This window comes from Ambystoma mexicanum, chromosome 10, assembly GCF_040938575.1.
Source record: "Ambystoma mexicanum isolate Mex_15411 chromosome 10, UKY_AmexF1_1, whole genome shotgun sequence".
NCBI classification, from domain to species: domain Eukaryota; kingdom Metazoa; phylum Chordata; class Amphibia; order Caudata; family Ambystomatidae; genus Ambystoma; species Ambystoma mexicanum.
The window spans coordinates 1,073,930,080-1,073,945,858 of NC_090932.1; positions in this window are offsets into that span (position 1 = coordinate 1,073,930,080).

Genomic DNA, 15,779 nt, shown 5'->3' on the forward strand with positions numbered 1-15,779 from the left:
CTCTGCCGTTTTGGCCAAATTAAAAGTTATAGTAGTCAGATACCCTTGCCCCAAGACCCCAGCATTCCAGTGTAACAGTCAACCCCAGTCCACCGACCATAAAAGTGTGTCAATCCATCAGAAGGATCACTACAGAAAGGAGAGAAAAGTAAAACATTTAAGCTTGGGTGGGAAGCAGTCTCGGGGCTTGTCTGATGCTTGGTGAGTGCCTTTCCTTTGATTATGATCAATTTTTGACCTGGTTTTGAATGATTTTTGGAGGGATTTGTGTGTATTTTGCCATCGTTTTCAGAGCTAGTACCTGGTTTTCTGGGGAATTTATTTGGTGTTTTCCTTTGACTGCCAACCCAATTCTGGAGCTGGTCGACCTCTAGAGTGGCCTGCCTTTGTACTCTAGTCTTTTGTTTGTTTCTGGCTTTTTTTCTTAACCACCCAAACCCACAGCAATTTGGATCAGGCAGTCAGGTGTCTCTTTGCCTGTGTCCTGATGGCCATCTCTCCCTGCTTCCCTCTGCCTTCTCCCATTCACCTTCATCCATCCTCTGACCCTCCCTCCCCACTCCTCACCTACCCATCCTTCTGGTTCACATTGGTCTGTGCACCCTGTGACTGGCACTGATGCATTTCAGAGGTTCTTCCAGGGCAGCCTTGCCCAGGCAGCCACTGGCTAAGGGCCACAAGGCAAAGAGCAGCTACTGTCTACTCCCTGTTTGCCTGTGTTCACCTGGGACACCAGATGCAGACAACATACAGCAACGGATAAAGTAAGGTTGGTGTGGGTGGAGAGGACAGCCATTGCTGTAAATCCACACCACTAATATTACCTAATATTATCTAGCCTAATTGTGTAAGGTAGCCATTTTAGCACTCAGTCTAAGTGTGCAAGATAGCTATACTCTAGATTAAGCATTAATTACGTACGGTGGCCATACTTCACACCTGAACTGATGGTATAGCCTTGTTATATTCCCCTGCTGCACTCTGAGAAATAACTGCGCTGCACCCCATAGTTAGCCATTGTGCTCCGCACCATAACTAATTGGTGTTTAACTTCTCCATGCCCTATAACTAGCCATCATAAAGCAATACGGGTGGGAAACACAACCATTACTGTGCTCCACAAACCAAGCCACTCTTACACTACTACCACTACTATGTAAACGGTGCTAACAAAGTTAGGCTCTTAGTTGATTTGTGTTACCCTACAAATTCAGCCATTGTGATACGCTTCATAACTAGTCATTGTACTGAATTGTGGAAGGAAATGTGTTGCACCTACATGTATACGAGGGCAGATGTCATGCAGGATTTAGATATATTTTGCTGGTAACCAAATGTGTTGCGCCCAACTGTATTTTGGGTGCAGGAAATGTGTTACAATAGACATATTCGGAATATTATCAATGCGTTTCATCTGGATAGAATTGTGAAGAGTAGCCATGCGTCACATTTAGATAGATTTGTAAACATTTTCCATGTGTCACATCAGATTGTGAAGATTAGCCTGGCCTCACATTTACAAACAATTGTGAAGATGAGCCACGAGTCACATTTAGATAGATTCACCATGCGTCACACTTAGAATCAGGAAGCAACTGAGAAAAACTTTGAGTGTACCCAATGTACTAACTCCCCCACTCCTGCTGCCCTCCTACACACATCCCTTGTACTATACACACCCATGAGCTAGCCAAACTACACACAAACACACACCAAACATAACTAACACTTGCATACAACAACAATCCCAGGCACTGCACCATAACCATAAAACACCAGCCAATGTACTCATGTACAATGTACCCATAAAACACACAAACACACACCCAACATAGCAGACATTTACAGACAACAAACAACACAGGCACTGGGCTCAACCACAACCTTAAATACCAGCCAATTTACACATAAAACACACAAACACACACCCAACGTAACAGGCATTCACATACAACAAACCACCCAGGCATTGGGCCTCCCCCTTACGTATACAACAAGCTAGTACACACAAAAAACCCATCTGCAACCCAAAACACACAGATGCCAGTTTATCCTGGGTATGGACCCTTCCTATCCCTCCATCCTCACTAAATGATCCCGTCTTCTTTCTTGCAGAGCCAAGTGAGTTCCTGGAGACTGATCCTGGGTGATATCGGTGCATGGTATAAGTCAACATAACATAACATCTGGAAATGTTTGAGCAGAACTACATACCGAGGGCCTTCTAGCACATATTTTAAAAGAATGACTTGCCCCAGAGCTGGTTGTCCTTGTCAAACAAACATGAATGTTTTCGGATCATGTGATGCTTATTCTGATCTGGCACACACATGTCTTTGATGCAGTGTAATTTCACAAATTCAAATCATAAACTAGGATGGGAATAACCTACCACCCACTGTAAACAATTACCCGGGACCTGAAAAAAATTGGATACAGTAGCACTTATGCTCTGACTTTAGTTTCACCTTCAAGGGAATATGCTCTAGAAATCAGGCAACAAAACTGGCGAGGCAAGCACCTGCAGGCGACATCAATGTTTTGTATGTAACTGTGTTAGTCAGACACAGCATAAACAACAAAGCCTGGCCAGATGCTGGACCTTCAGGTTCACTGAGTACCAGTCACCATATCTAGGAAATACTTGTGCGTCCAATAGTATAGAACTTGATACAACCGCACACTGAGAAGGTACTACTGACAAGCAATTGCAGACTCAGCAGGACACAGGGATGACCATAGATGCTGATGCTGGACTTGGCTCATGAGCACCAGCCATCATTTCTAGGATGTAGTGGTAGGACAGAGAGAACTGAACTGGATGCAACGGTACGCCAATAAGCAACTGAAGACCCAACAAACCATGTGGATGACCATAGCCTAATAGCCCTGAATCCAAAGGGAGATACTGTCAGCTCGACAGGCACTGGACCAGGGACGTCATTTCACCAAAATGCCAGGGGTAGCGGAAGTGACATCACACAACCCTTTACCTCTGATGACATCTCAGGGAGTGGTGTAATTTAACCAAAACCCGAAGTGACATCACAGGAAGTGATGGAACACGATCTTTCACCCCTTGACAAAACAGGAAGTGGCATCACACCGCATTGTTTGTAAGTACACTACAAAAAATATGGTTACGATATCACTGTAAAGTGATATACATTTCATCCCGAATGGATCACCATATGTATAGTTAATATCAGGGCGTGTAGGCCTCTATTACTAAATTACTGTGAATGCAAGCAGACGTCCAAGGCCAAAGGATAATGATGTGTTATTATATAGCACTTACGATTAAACGCTTCATATAGATATGATATGATTTGGCATTTGTAACGCGCCTATACACAAATATACTTACAATGACACCCAACCTGTGTTGGTGTTCATTTATCAATCTGAGAAGGATGAAAGGCTGAGTTGACCTTGCCGCGATTCGAGCCTCCAACCTGCAGATTATACAGACATTGCAGCAGCGAGCCCTCAACCCACTGAGCTATCCTACTGGCTATAGCTATCAGAAAACCAGCCACTCCAGAAACAAAGAGCAACATGCTGCTGGCCACAGCCCAGGAGCCTCAATAAAAAAATTGTGAAAAAAGTTTACTTTTTTTAAAATTTTCTTTTTTAGGGGCAGCAACTCCCTAAATGACGTCCCTGCACTGGAAGGCCATCAGGAACAGGGTCGCCCTCCAATCCACACAGACACTCAAACACACCATTATGCTAACTCTCTCCTCTGCGCCAACAAATAATAGAATGCAGCTATACCCCTCGATTAATTCGGCTTACCTGCACACATACTTATACGCCTCCATTATCTACTCAACAGTCAGTCTGAAAATTGGCCTAGCTGCACACATAATCCCATTCACAAACTCCACTGCCGCCAGAATACAGCTACCCAAATCCGATTGGCCTTAATGCACAAATTCTACTGATCACACACAAGCATCGCACCATTTAAATTTGATACTTTCCCGGAATGGGAGCCAGTTTCTTCTTGATGAAGAGATATGATCATGCCTTGGGATGTCACGGGTAGCGCGAAGGGCATTGTTCTGGATCACTTATAGTTTGTTTCAGTTACGTTCGGTAGTGGCGGGTAGGTGGACATTGCAGTAGTACTATTTTGCACCAATAACAGAGCATGCTATGCTGAGGAGGTTGTTGGTGGAGAGGTAGGGGGTAGGATTTACAGGCGTTCAAGAGTTTAGTGGTGATGGCAGCAGATGAGGCAATGGCATTCACATATCGTGACATATTGAGAGTGGCGTCAAGATAGACTCCCAAGGTTTTGATGGCAGGAGAGACTGGGATAGTGTTGCCATCAATGGAGAAGGATTGATAGGCCAGGTGCAAATTGGCAAGGGGTGCATGGATGCCGACAATCAGGATCTCGGTTTTGTCATCGTTCAGGCAGAGACTGTGGGGTAAAATAACAACAAAATGGCGTCGAAAGGTAGTCACCTCCCGTCTGTACCCTAATTGTTGTAACATATAAATGACAGAAGGATAATAGTTAAAAGTTATTCCTACAGCTGGGTCCGTAGCAATATTTAGTTAGCCCTATGTGTAAGGAACCTCCTACACAGTCAATACCAGCCCTGGTGTATGCTGGTGTGCCGCCTACAAATGAGGTGTGGAGGTCCTGACCCTTTCCTCTCTCACTACTTTCCTAGATTCTAAAGGTAAGTGCACTCATAGTGGGGGTTGGTATTGGTCTTTAATGGTGCCGCCTCCAGTCTGTGTGTCTTATCAAAAATGATACTATGCCCACTGTGGTCATAGAGTATTTAAAAAGCTAATTATCTATACAACTTGGAGTTGATTAGACATTAATAGCTATGATAATTTCCTTGTACGAGCCCTTTTCTTCTATGTATGAGGTGTATTGGAGTCTGGGTTATCAATCCAGTACTGTATAAGTTAAAGCCAACCGGTTTCAATGGGATTAGTGTGTAGCCGCTTTCTTCAGGACAAATACTTGGGGTTGTGTTATTCTAAGTGCAATCTTCAAATCTTTGAAGGTTAAGAGGATATCTTTGGGTGTCCAATGGGCTTATTGGATCAATTCCTAGGTCCTATTAGGTTAAGAAAGACAAGAAAGACAAATGGAACTGTCATCAGACTTTTTGGTGCTTCTAACATTTAGTTCCTGTTATTCATATGTGGATTGATTTTTCCACATGTTTAGAGGGTAACTTCCTACCTGTATTTAATGCAGAACTCTCTATATGTTCCTGTTATGTGGTGAGCGATTCTTGGGCTCAGCTAGATTCCTGTGGTCTATTCTTTACTGGAATCTGTAAATAAATTGATAATATATACTAGTATCCCCTTTTCCTTGTTGACTTGGGTTCTGCCCCGTGGGGTAGTGTAACAAAGATGAATACAACAAGACACTGTAAGCTTATTCACCTGTCTTCAATGTTTGATCTTGTTAACGTGAATGGACAGGATCGGTTCCTCTATGGATGGAGTTCATCCTGTAAAAAGACAACAAGGTCACTTTAGATGATTCACCTATGTGTCTCTGTAGCAGATCGGTGTAAGTTATTGTTTCTGATTAAACATGTTGGGCACCGCTGCCCCTTTTAATATATTGGTTGCCAGTGTCTCTATGCATAGTATCAATGCATCGCTAGCTATGCCACGGTACAGATGCAGGGCAAGGTGAACGTTAGAGCCGTTATTCTAATCCCTGTGAGCCCATATGTCTATACCTAGTGTCATGCCATCAATATGTATTAGATAGCGGCAGTTGTTCAATGTTTTGCATTTCAGGAAAGCCATAGAGGATCGCCAGTGCAATGAATCATCACAGTTTTCATGGTGCTCACCTTAAAATGTTTTCTCTACAGGCGCTGCGTCTCGTGTCTCGGTTGTTGTTATGGACGCCATCTTGGATGGCTGTTTGTTTATAAAGTGGCGACGCGGTCAGGTGACCGCGTTTCTCACTTATTTCAAGAGAATTCGCAAAACAATCACTAGAACGGGGATTACATGTTTGTGTCCATGTGTGCATGTATATAAATACGCGTTATTCTTTGTGCGTTCCCGCGTCCTATTTAAGGGGTTAACTACCAATATGTCCCGGAGGGTGATGGGAGTTGTAGTCTGGTGCTAATTTCCGTGCTTCCCTTATGCATAGTGTGTTGTTCTTCATCAGCTTCTGTTCTCGGTTGATGTATTCCTAACGTCCAAGGGGTTGGTGAAATGGGTTTTCTGTATATTGATGTTTATTGTGATTCACTCATGTCTGCATATTGCGTGTGCCAGTTTACCTGCGTGTAGAGCTACGGGCTGTCTGCCAATCTGTCCCAGAGGATCATGGAAGACGTAGTCTTATGCAATGCATTGATGCTCACCTCCTTTGCCACTCCCGTGGACTTACATCTTGTTGGTAAATGAGTACAACACCTCCCAATGGTTGATGGGATACGTAGTCTTATGTTACATACTGTAATTGACTTGTGTTTGGTGTATTGTAACTTTGTGGATTTGAAAAGCCCACATGGTGTTTTTTACTCGTTGGTTAAACATCCACCGCTATCCAGGAATTAATGCACCAGACAAAACCCTTTGAATACTTGGAAAAGATCTTGAAACTGGCTCTATTGACCCCAAGGTGTGTAGACATGCATAGGTGAAAGGTCTCTTGCTTTGATATAATTATAATGAGCCAATTGGGCAATGGATCAGTGTGTGTGATGTCTAGCTATCCACTCACTGGACTGCCAACAAATTTCCTCGTTAAGGCCAAACTTGTGGCTCTGGAGTCTAAAGATCCATTGTTGCTCTCTCCTAAGTAGGAGAGCCAATATGTTGCCACCTCTTTTAGGTATTTTGACCTTTTCCAAAATTGTCCATGTAAGGCCATTTTCTGTATGTTCCATTTCAATGTAATGTTCGACTAGAGGAGCAGTTCATTTTTTGGTCCTGATATTGGACCTCTGTTCTCCAATACATATTTTAATGGCTCTCGTAGTTTTTGTTGCATGGACATTGGATCAAATATACCACATTAGTGGTGTTACAGTTTGTAAGGTTCGTCTGTTCCCAGGGATATTTCCAGCCTATGTCTATTGATGTTGTTCGTTGGGTAAATTTGCATACTGTGCAATTTCCACATGGTGTATGGCCAAGTGGCCTAGGTGTGTTCCAGAGCGTTGTAGTGTCTGTCGGATGTGTGACATATTTATAAGTATGCACCAGGCTGTCCCTCAGGTTTTTTCTTCTTCTTATCGCAAAGAGGGCTTCAGGTAATGAGTTTTCCTCTACGTTCAGTATATGCAAGGCTTTTCGAATTTCTTTCTTTAAGCAGTTGGTAACTGATGAGTGGCTAAAAACTGCCGCGATTGTATTTTCACCTCTTTCTTTTTTGCCATGTTGGTTGAGGGTTATTTCTCGTGGTATATTCCTTGCCCTCTTTCTGGCTTGTTTTATTATTCTGTGTGGATAATTCCTGTCCTTCGGGTTGTTTGCCAGTCTTTTCGATTGTTGGTCGTACTGAATTGCAGTGGAACAGTTCCTTCTGAACCGGAGGAACTGTCCGAATGGTAAGTTTTCTATTAATGATCTTTGATGGAAACTGGTATACTCGAGAAGAGAGTTTCTGTCTGTCGGTTTTTGAAAGACGGTAGTCTCAAAGGTGTGTCCTGTCCTTATGATTCTTGACTAAAGTTGTTGCGAAGGTTGCACCCATAGCTGTTCAGGCTACGTGTTCATAATGGCTTTCTTCATTAAGGAAGTAGTTCTTGGTCACTGCTATTTCCGCCAGTTGCATTATTAATGAGATAGTGTCACGACTCTTGCCCAAAACCCCCTCTGACAAACCCATTGGCCAGGTGGAGTCAGGACTCTGGCCTCTAGAGCCTGGCATCTTCTTCAAAAGCCCTCATGGGGCCAGTCCTGGCGCCTATGGCACCAGGCTCATACACCATGAACAACAATGTGCTTGGGAACTAGTTTATTGTATTGTCAGCCAGCATGGAGGCATACACATAGCTTGGTTCCCTAAGAACCAAGCTATGCGGCCCTAGTGTTTTGGGTGTGGCAGGCCTGGAACTACTTTCCCTGGTACTACTTTACCTGGGCTATATAAACCACACCCTGACTGCAGAACATGCTTTGTGTTACTTTGCAGCTTGCAACGTGATGCTCACCGTGTCCAGCTATTCCCTCGAACCTCGGAGAAGCAGAACCTGCAAGGAGACAAAAGGAACATCATTAGCAGCAGCATCTTACCTGCAGTCTTCATCTTTAAACACTCGCAGCTGCTGAGAACAGCTTCCTCAAATCTGCACGCCTCCCTGACAGAACAACCTGAAAGAGGAAGATAGAGGCAACATTAAAGAAAGCTGTAGAGACATTTACAAATTACGAACTGGTCAAAAGGCTTACCTGGTTGGTCACCTCTCAGCTGGCACCACTCCGGACATTCCACTTGCACTGAAGAACACTGTGACCTACAAGGAAGGAAAACACAGGTTAGCAAAGGCAAGACTTTGCAGCGCTGTGCATAGCGCTTACTTACCGCATCATAGCGTTCTTAATGCGCCATCATTTACCAGCGGGGCTCAACCAAGCCAGCTCGCCGCGCTGAAGCTCCGCATACCTAAGGGAGAAAAAAAAGACATTTTAAAAAAAGAAAGGCATGCAGGATAGCAACAAAACTAAAGAACAGCAATAAGACCTACCTGAACAATATCAAACGGGCCGGCGTCAGTGAAGTAACTGGACCGCACTCGCCCATGAAAAACAACGCGCCCCTGCAAAGAAGGCAGGACGGAGAGCACGCCTAATTCTACCACAAGGCAGAACCTTACCCCGCAGACCACATCAGGGCAAAGCTGAAAAGCATACCAGCGAGTAACCCGGCTGGGCGGCGTCCCTGTGGATACCAGGTGAGCGTAACAGAACACGAAGCCTACCATAACAAATCCACCTGGGCGCCATGGAGACATCAGAAATGGACCAATTGGCCCAATTACTATGAGAACTTCGTGCTGAGGTTCATCCTGTCCGACAAGAGACTAATGCCCTCCGGAGAGACCTAATTGTGACCAAAGAACGCACTGAAGAGATTAGCAGGCAATACTTGCAATCACAGGCAGGACAGACGCCTCTACCTGGAAGCAATGCAACGATGCAAAACCCTGCCCTAGCACCCACTCCGGTACAGATCACGTTACCTGGAACAGTGCCCCTGGCACCACCAGAAAGGTTCTCAGGCGACCCACGGAAGTATGCGGCATTCATCAATCAGTGCCGCCTTCATTTTCTTTGTAAGCCTGGAGCATTTCCAAACGACCAAGCTCGGGTAGCTTTTGTCTTATCATACCTGAGTGGTAGTGCAGTAGATTGGTCGGTGCCGTTGGTAACCCATGACGATCCTCTATTACATGACTTTGGGGAGGTTCCAGAGAGAAATGGAAAAACTTTTTGCTCGCCATACCCAGGAACAAGCAGTAGAAAATGAACTCTTGTTCCTCCGACAGGGGAATCAGGACTTGTTAATGTATATTGCTACTTCAACAGACTGGTTTGCGAAGCTAGATGGCCAGAAAACAAAAGAACCACGTTATTACATAGAGGCTTACGAGGTGAATTAAAGGATATCTTAGCCCAGGTGTTTGATCCACCCAGAGGCTGTGCAGAATTCATAAATCTGGTCGTGCAGCTAGACCACCGGTTGCAGGACCGAAAGGCAGACCGGTCTAAGACGGACCCTCGGACCGTGTATGTTCGACCAAGGGAAAACACACCCCGTGTACCTGAAAATGCTGTAGAACCCATGCAGATTGGAGGGATACGGCCTCCATTAACAAAACAAGAGCGGGACAAAAGAAGACAACAACAGCATTGTTTCTATTGTGGGAAACCAGGACATTTCTTGAAGGACTGTCCAGTAAAACCCCCAAGAAGAACAGTCGGGGTCACAGAGAAGGATGAAGCTAAGGAATCGGGAAATTACCAAGCTCGACAAACGTAGAGTTCAGTTTGTCGAGTGAGAAGAAAGAGTTGCTGACCTCGCACTTTGCAATACCAGTGATCTTAATTAACCACCAACAGTCGTCAAGAATGCATGCCGTTGAAGCATACATCGATAGCGGAGCAGTTGGAAATTATATTGATCAAGAACTGGCAGCAGAGATGGGGCTTCCTTTGTGTTCTAAGCCAACTATGGACAAGGTAACCACCGTGGATGGGACAGAAATCGCTTCCGGACCAGTAACCCAGTGCACAGCCAGGGTAACCTTGCTGTGCCAGGACGGACATCGGGAGTCTATTTCATTCGATCTCATCAAGGCACCTTAGTTCAAGCTAATACTAGGGATGCCATGGTTGGTTGCTCACAACCCTTTGATAGACAGGCGGGCACGAAAATTAACCTTCCCCGGTGACTGCTCTCCTACCTGCTATTACCAAGAGGAGAAACCCAACGTCTGTATCCCCATAACTACCGGAGCAACAGTATCAACCCTGGGAGCAACTAATACCTTGCCAAGTAAATACCATGATTTCCAGGATGTTTTCCGGAAGGACCAAGCCAATACATTGCCGCCGCACAGGCCCTATGACTGTCAGATCGACCTTGTTCCTGGTGCACAAATCCCTTGCGGCAGGATCTACACTCTCACAGAACCAGAAAACCTTCATTTGAAATCCTATTTAGACCAGTACCTTGCAAATGGATTTATCCGTCCTTCGAAGTCCCCCGCAGCCAGTCCTTTGTTCTTCATACCGAAAAAGGAAGGAGATTTAGGAACCTGTATTGACTACCGCGCATTGAACCAGATCACAGAGAAGAACCGCTACCCCTTGCCACTTATCCCTGAGATGCTAGACCAAGTTAAATATGCCCAGATTTATACCAAATTGGACCTTCGAGGAGCGTACCACCTGGTCCGAGTCAGAAAAGGAGATGAATGGAAAACCGCCTTCCGTAATAAGTACGGCTTATTTGAATATCAAGTCATGCCCTTCGGGTTATGCAAGGCTCCTGCGGCATTCCAATATTTCATGAATGACGTCTTAAGGGAGTCAATTGATTTGTGCGCCCTAGTGTACATAGACGACATTTTAGTATACTCAGCCTCGGAACAAGATCATGTCAGGCACGTTCGTTCAGTCCTCACCAAGCTCCGTCAACATCGCTTGTTTGCAAAGCTTGAAAAATGCTTTTTCCACGTTAGCGAAGTAGAATTTCTTGGTTTTATCCCTATTCCAGGAGGCATCAGAATGGACGTGCACAAGGTAGATGCCATTCGGAAATGGCCTTCACCGACGTCTCTGAAAGGGGTACAAAGCATGCTGGGCTTTGCGAACTTCTACCGCCGGTTCATCCGAGACTTCTCTCAGTTTGTGCACCCAATCACAGTACTATTACGAAAAAACAATCAAAAGTTTGCTTGGACCGAAGAAGCAGGAGAAGCCTTTCAGGAACTTAAACGAAGGTTTAGCTCCGCTCCAATCCTGCGACATCCTCGTCCAGACCTCCCTTATGTCGTTGAAACGGATGCATCCAGTCTTGCAATGGGGGCTGTCCTTTCACAGAGATACCCGGAAACCGGCCAGCTACATCCTGTGGCCTTCTGGTCGAAAAAGTTCTCACCTCCAGAGATTAATTATGCCATCACGGACAAGGAACTCCTGGCTATCAAATCCGCCTTTAAAGCCTGGAGGCACTACCTTCTGGGGGCTAGACACACCATTACAGTCATCACAGACGACCGAAACCTGCAATACCTCAAAACTGCCAAGGCCCAGTCCTCGCGCCAATTACGGTGGTCCCTTTTTTTTCACCGAATATGATCATGTAATCACATTTCAACCAGGAGTCAGAAACGGAAAGGCGGATGCCTTATCTCGCATGGGCATAGATGAAATAGTATATACAACTCCAGACCCGCAGAACAGAAGAAGCGATGAATGATGGGCAGAAGTGCCACAAGGTAAGGCTGTTCCTAACGGTGTTCTTGTTCTTGCAGGAGCTGAGCGCAGAAGAAAGATGCAGGCCTACTGCAGACCGATCCGAACCCGGTGAGTGTCACACTGCAGGTGCAGAAAACACAAAGCATGTTTCTCAGCCTGGGCGTGGCTTAAATAGTCTCTGGGTATCCCAGGTGTCTCTGGGCTGAACCACACCCAAAACACTAGACTGCACATGCAGTTCTGGGAACCGAAATATGTGGCGGCATCCATCTTGTCCCCATCAATGCACTACAAGTCCAATCCCCAATTTTATCCTATGGGAGTGAGTGAGCCTGGTGCCACAAGCGCCAAGTCTGACTCCAAGTGGGTCTTTGGAGGGATGGAGAGGCCCTTGAGGGCCATGTAGGTGATTGTGGCCTGGCTCCAGCCTGACATCTTGGAGGGCTGGGGACATGAGGGGCAGGAATCATGACAGCACTCCCCCCCCAAGGTCCCTCTCAAGGTGGCTCTTCTGTCTGGTCCTGGTTTGTTTGGATGGTTTTGATGAAATCGTCTAAGCAAGCGAAGTGCTTGGATCTACTCACAAGGCTCCCATGTCCTGTCTTGTGGACCATACCCCTTCCAGCCTACTAAGTAGTATAATTTGGATCTGACGTACTTTGAATCCAGGATGTCCTTGACTTCGAATTCTGGCTCCCCAGCGACTACTACTGGCTGCGGTGGCATTGCTACCCCGGTCCCAGGTTGAACAGGTTTAAGGAGAGACACGTGGAACACAGGATGAATCTGCATGTTTGACGGCAAAGCTAGTCTGACCGCCACAGGATTTATCACAGAGGTGACGGTGAATGGACCCAGGTATCTTGGATGGAAAGTTTGGGTTCCTTTAATGGAAATGTGTTTAGACGCCAGCCAAACATTGTCTCCCACTTGGTAGTGGGGGGCCTTTGCTCGGTGTTGATCAGCAAACTTCTTTTGGCAATTCTTAGCTTGAAGTAGGTGTTCAGCTGCCCTTTTAAAGGTTTGAGAAATGGTTGTGTGCAAGGTTTTGACTGCTGGCATTTCCAGGGTTGTAGGAACGTCCAACTCAGAAGTACGTGGGTGCCTGCCATACATGGTATAAAAGGGTGTCTGCCCAGTGCTGGTGTGCAGGGAATTATTATAAGCATAGTCAGCTATCCATAATAGGTCGAACCAGCTTCCTTCAGCTTGGTTTAACATGCAATGCAGATACTGCTCGCGCGTCTGATTTGTCCTCTCAGTTTGACCATCCGTATCGGGATGGTGACTGGTGGATAGCCAGATGTCGATCTGGGTAATAGAGCAGCATTTTCTCCAGAAGTTAGATACAAATTGAGTACCTCGGTCTGAGGCTAAAACTGAAGGAAACCCATGGAGCCGTACGATGCCTTCAAGAAATACCTTTGCCAGATTGGAAGCATTTGGCAGCCCCTTAAGAGGAATGAAATGTGCCATTTTTGAAAATAGGTCCACCACCACAAGAATAGTGTTAAACCCTTGACTGGGTGGTAAGTCAGTAATAAAATCGAGGGACAACGTGTGCCAGGGTGCTGGTGGGATTTCCAATGGTGGTCATTATGATATTAGATATTCAGTCATTATGGCCCCATGGAGTTCAGTTCTTATCAACTTCTTCCGTCGAGCCTCCAGTCATCACCTTTCGTCATTATGGTGGCTTGTTGTTCTATGCCCAGTATTGAAGGGTTGGCTAGAATTCCTTCGATTAGTTCCTCAGCAAAGGCCAAGTATGTGGCCTCTGACATTGTGTTGGTGTCTGTTGTCTCTAGTTTTGTCTGTTAGAACACCCTGATTGAAGATCGAGCTATATATCAAAAACTCGGAAGTGATCCAACAGAGAAATTGATGAATATGATAAATCCAATCATTGAGGAAGCAGAAGCTGAAGGGTACATTAGCGCTAAAGAGGCAGCCTTCTTGAGCCCACAAAATGCAAGGCGACCCGCATTTTACGCTCTGCCTAAAATTCACAAGGGGACCTCCCCAATACCTGGACGCCCAATAGTCTCAGCTCTCGGGTCAATATTAGGACCACTGTCACAATTTGCCGATTTTTTTCTGAGAGAAGAGGTCAGCAAGATGTGTTCGTACATGAAAGACACCACAGCAGTCCTTGTCCACCTGGAAAATCTTACTCTGGATAGTCAAGACATCTATATTGTGAGTATGGATATAGAGTCCTTTTATTCCAAAATTCCTCAAAGAGGAACCCTAAAAGTTATTGAGAAGATACTACAAACTAAATCTCTTGACATGCCTATCTCATTAATAATGCAACTGGCGGAAATAACACTGACCAAGAACTACTTTCTTAATGAAGAAAGCTATTATAAACAAATAGCCGGAACAGCTATGGGCGCAACGTTCGCACCAACTTTAGCCAACCTATATGTTGCAGACTTTGAAGAAAAACACATATACTCTGAGACTAATCCTTTTGCCAGGAACATTGTGAGTTGGCGCCGTTACATCGACGACAGCCTCATGTTGTTCGATGGAGACAGTACAACACTAAACAACTTAATTGGATGCCTTATTGAATTAAACACCTTCCTCAAATTCACACATGAGGCCAGCAAAACAGAAGCCACCTTTCTCGATCTAAGAATAATAAGGACAGGACACACCTTTGAGACTACCGTCTTTCAAAAAACGACAGGCAGAAACTCTCTTCTCGAGTATACCAGTTTCCATCAAAGATCATTTAAGGAAAACTTACCATTTGGACAGTTCTTCTGGTTCAAAAGGAACTGTTCCACTACTATTGAGTACGACCAACAATCGAAAAGACTCGCAAACAACCTGAAGGACAGGAATTATCCACACAGAATAATAAAACAAGCCAGAAAGAGGGCAAGAAATATACCACGAGAAATAACCCTCAACCAACATGGCAAAAAAAGAAAGAGGTGAAAATACAATCACAGCAGTTTTTAGCCACTCATCAGTTACCAACCGCTTAAAGAAAGACGTTTGAAAAGCCTTGCATATACTGAACGTAGAGGAAAACTCATTATCTGAACCTCTCTTTGCGATAAGAAGAAGAAAAAACCTGAGGGACAGCCTGGTGCATACTTAGAAAGATGTCACACAACCGACAGACACGACAACGCTCTGGAACACACCTAGGCCACTTGGCCATACATCATGTGGAAATTGTACAGTCTGCAAATTTACCCAACGAAAAACATCAATAGACATAGGCTGGAAATATCCCTGGGAACAGAGGAACCTTACAAACTGCAACACAACTAATGTGGTATATTTGATCCCATGTCCATGCAACAGAAAATACATCGGAATGACTACGAGGGCCATTAAAATACGTATTGGAGAACAGAGGTCCAATATCAGGACCAAAAAACAAACTGCTCCTCTAGTCGAACATTACATTGAAATGGAACATAGATAAAATGACCTTACATGGACAATTTTGGAAAAGGTCAAACCACCTAAAAGAGGTGGCAACATATCGGCTCTCCTACTTAGGAGAGAGCAACTATTTTTCTTTAGACTCCAGAGCCACAAGATTGGCCTTAACAAGGAAATTTGTTTGCAATCTTTGGCAGTCCAGTGAGTGGATAGCTAGACATAACACATACCGATCCATTGCCCAATTGGCTCATTATAATTATATCAAAGCAAGAGACCTTTCACCTATGCATGTCTACACACCTTAGGGTCAATAGAGCCAGTTTCAAGATATTTTCCAAGTATTCAAAGGGTTTTGTCTGGTGCATTCATTTCTGGATAGTGGTGGATGTTTAACCAACGAGTAAAAACCCCATGTGGGC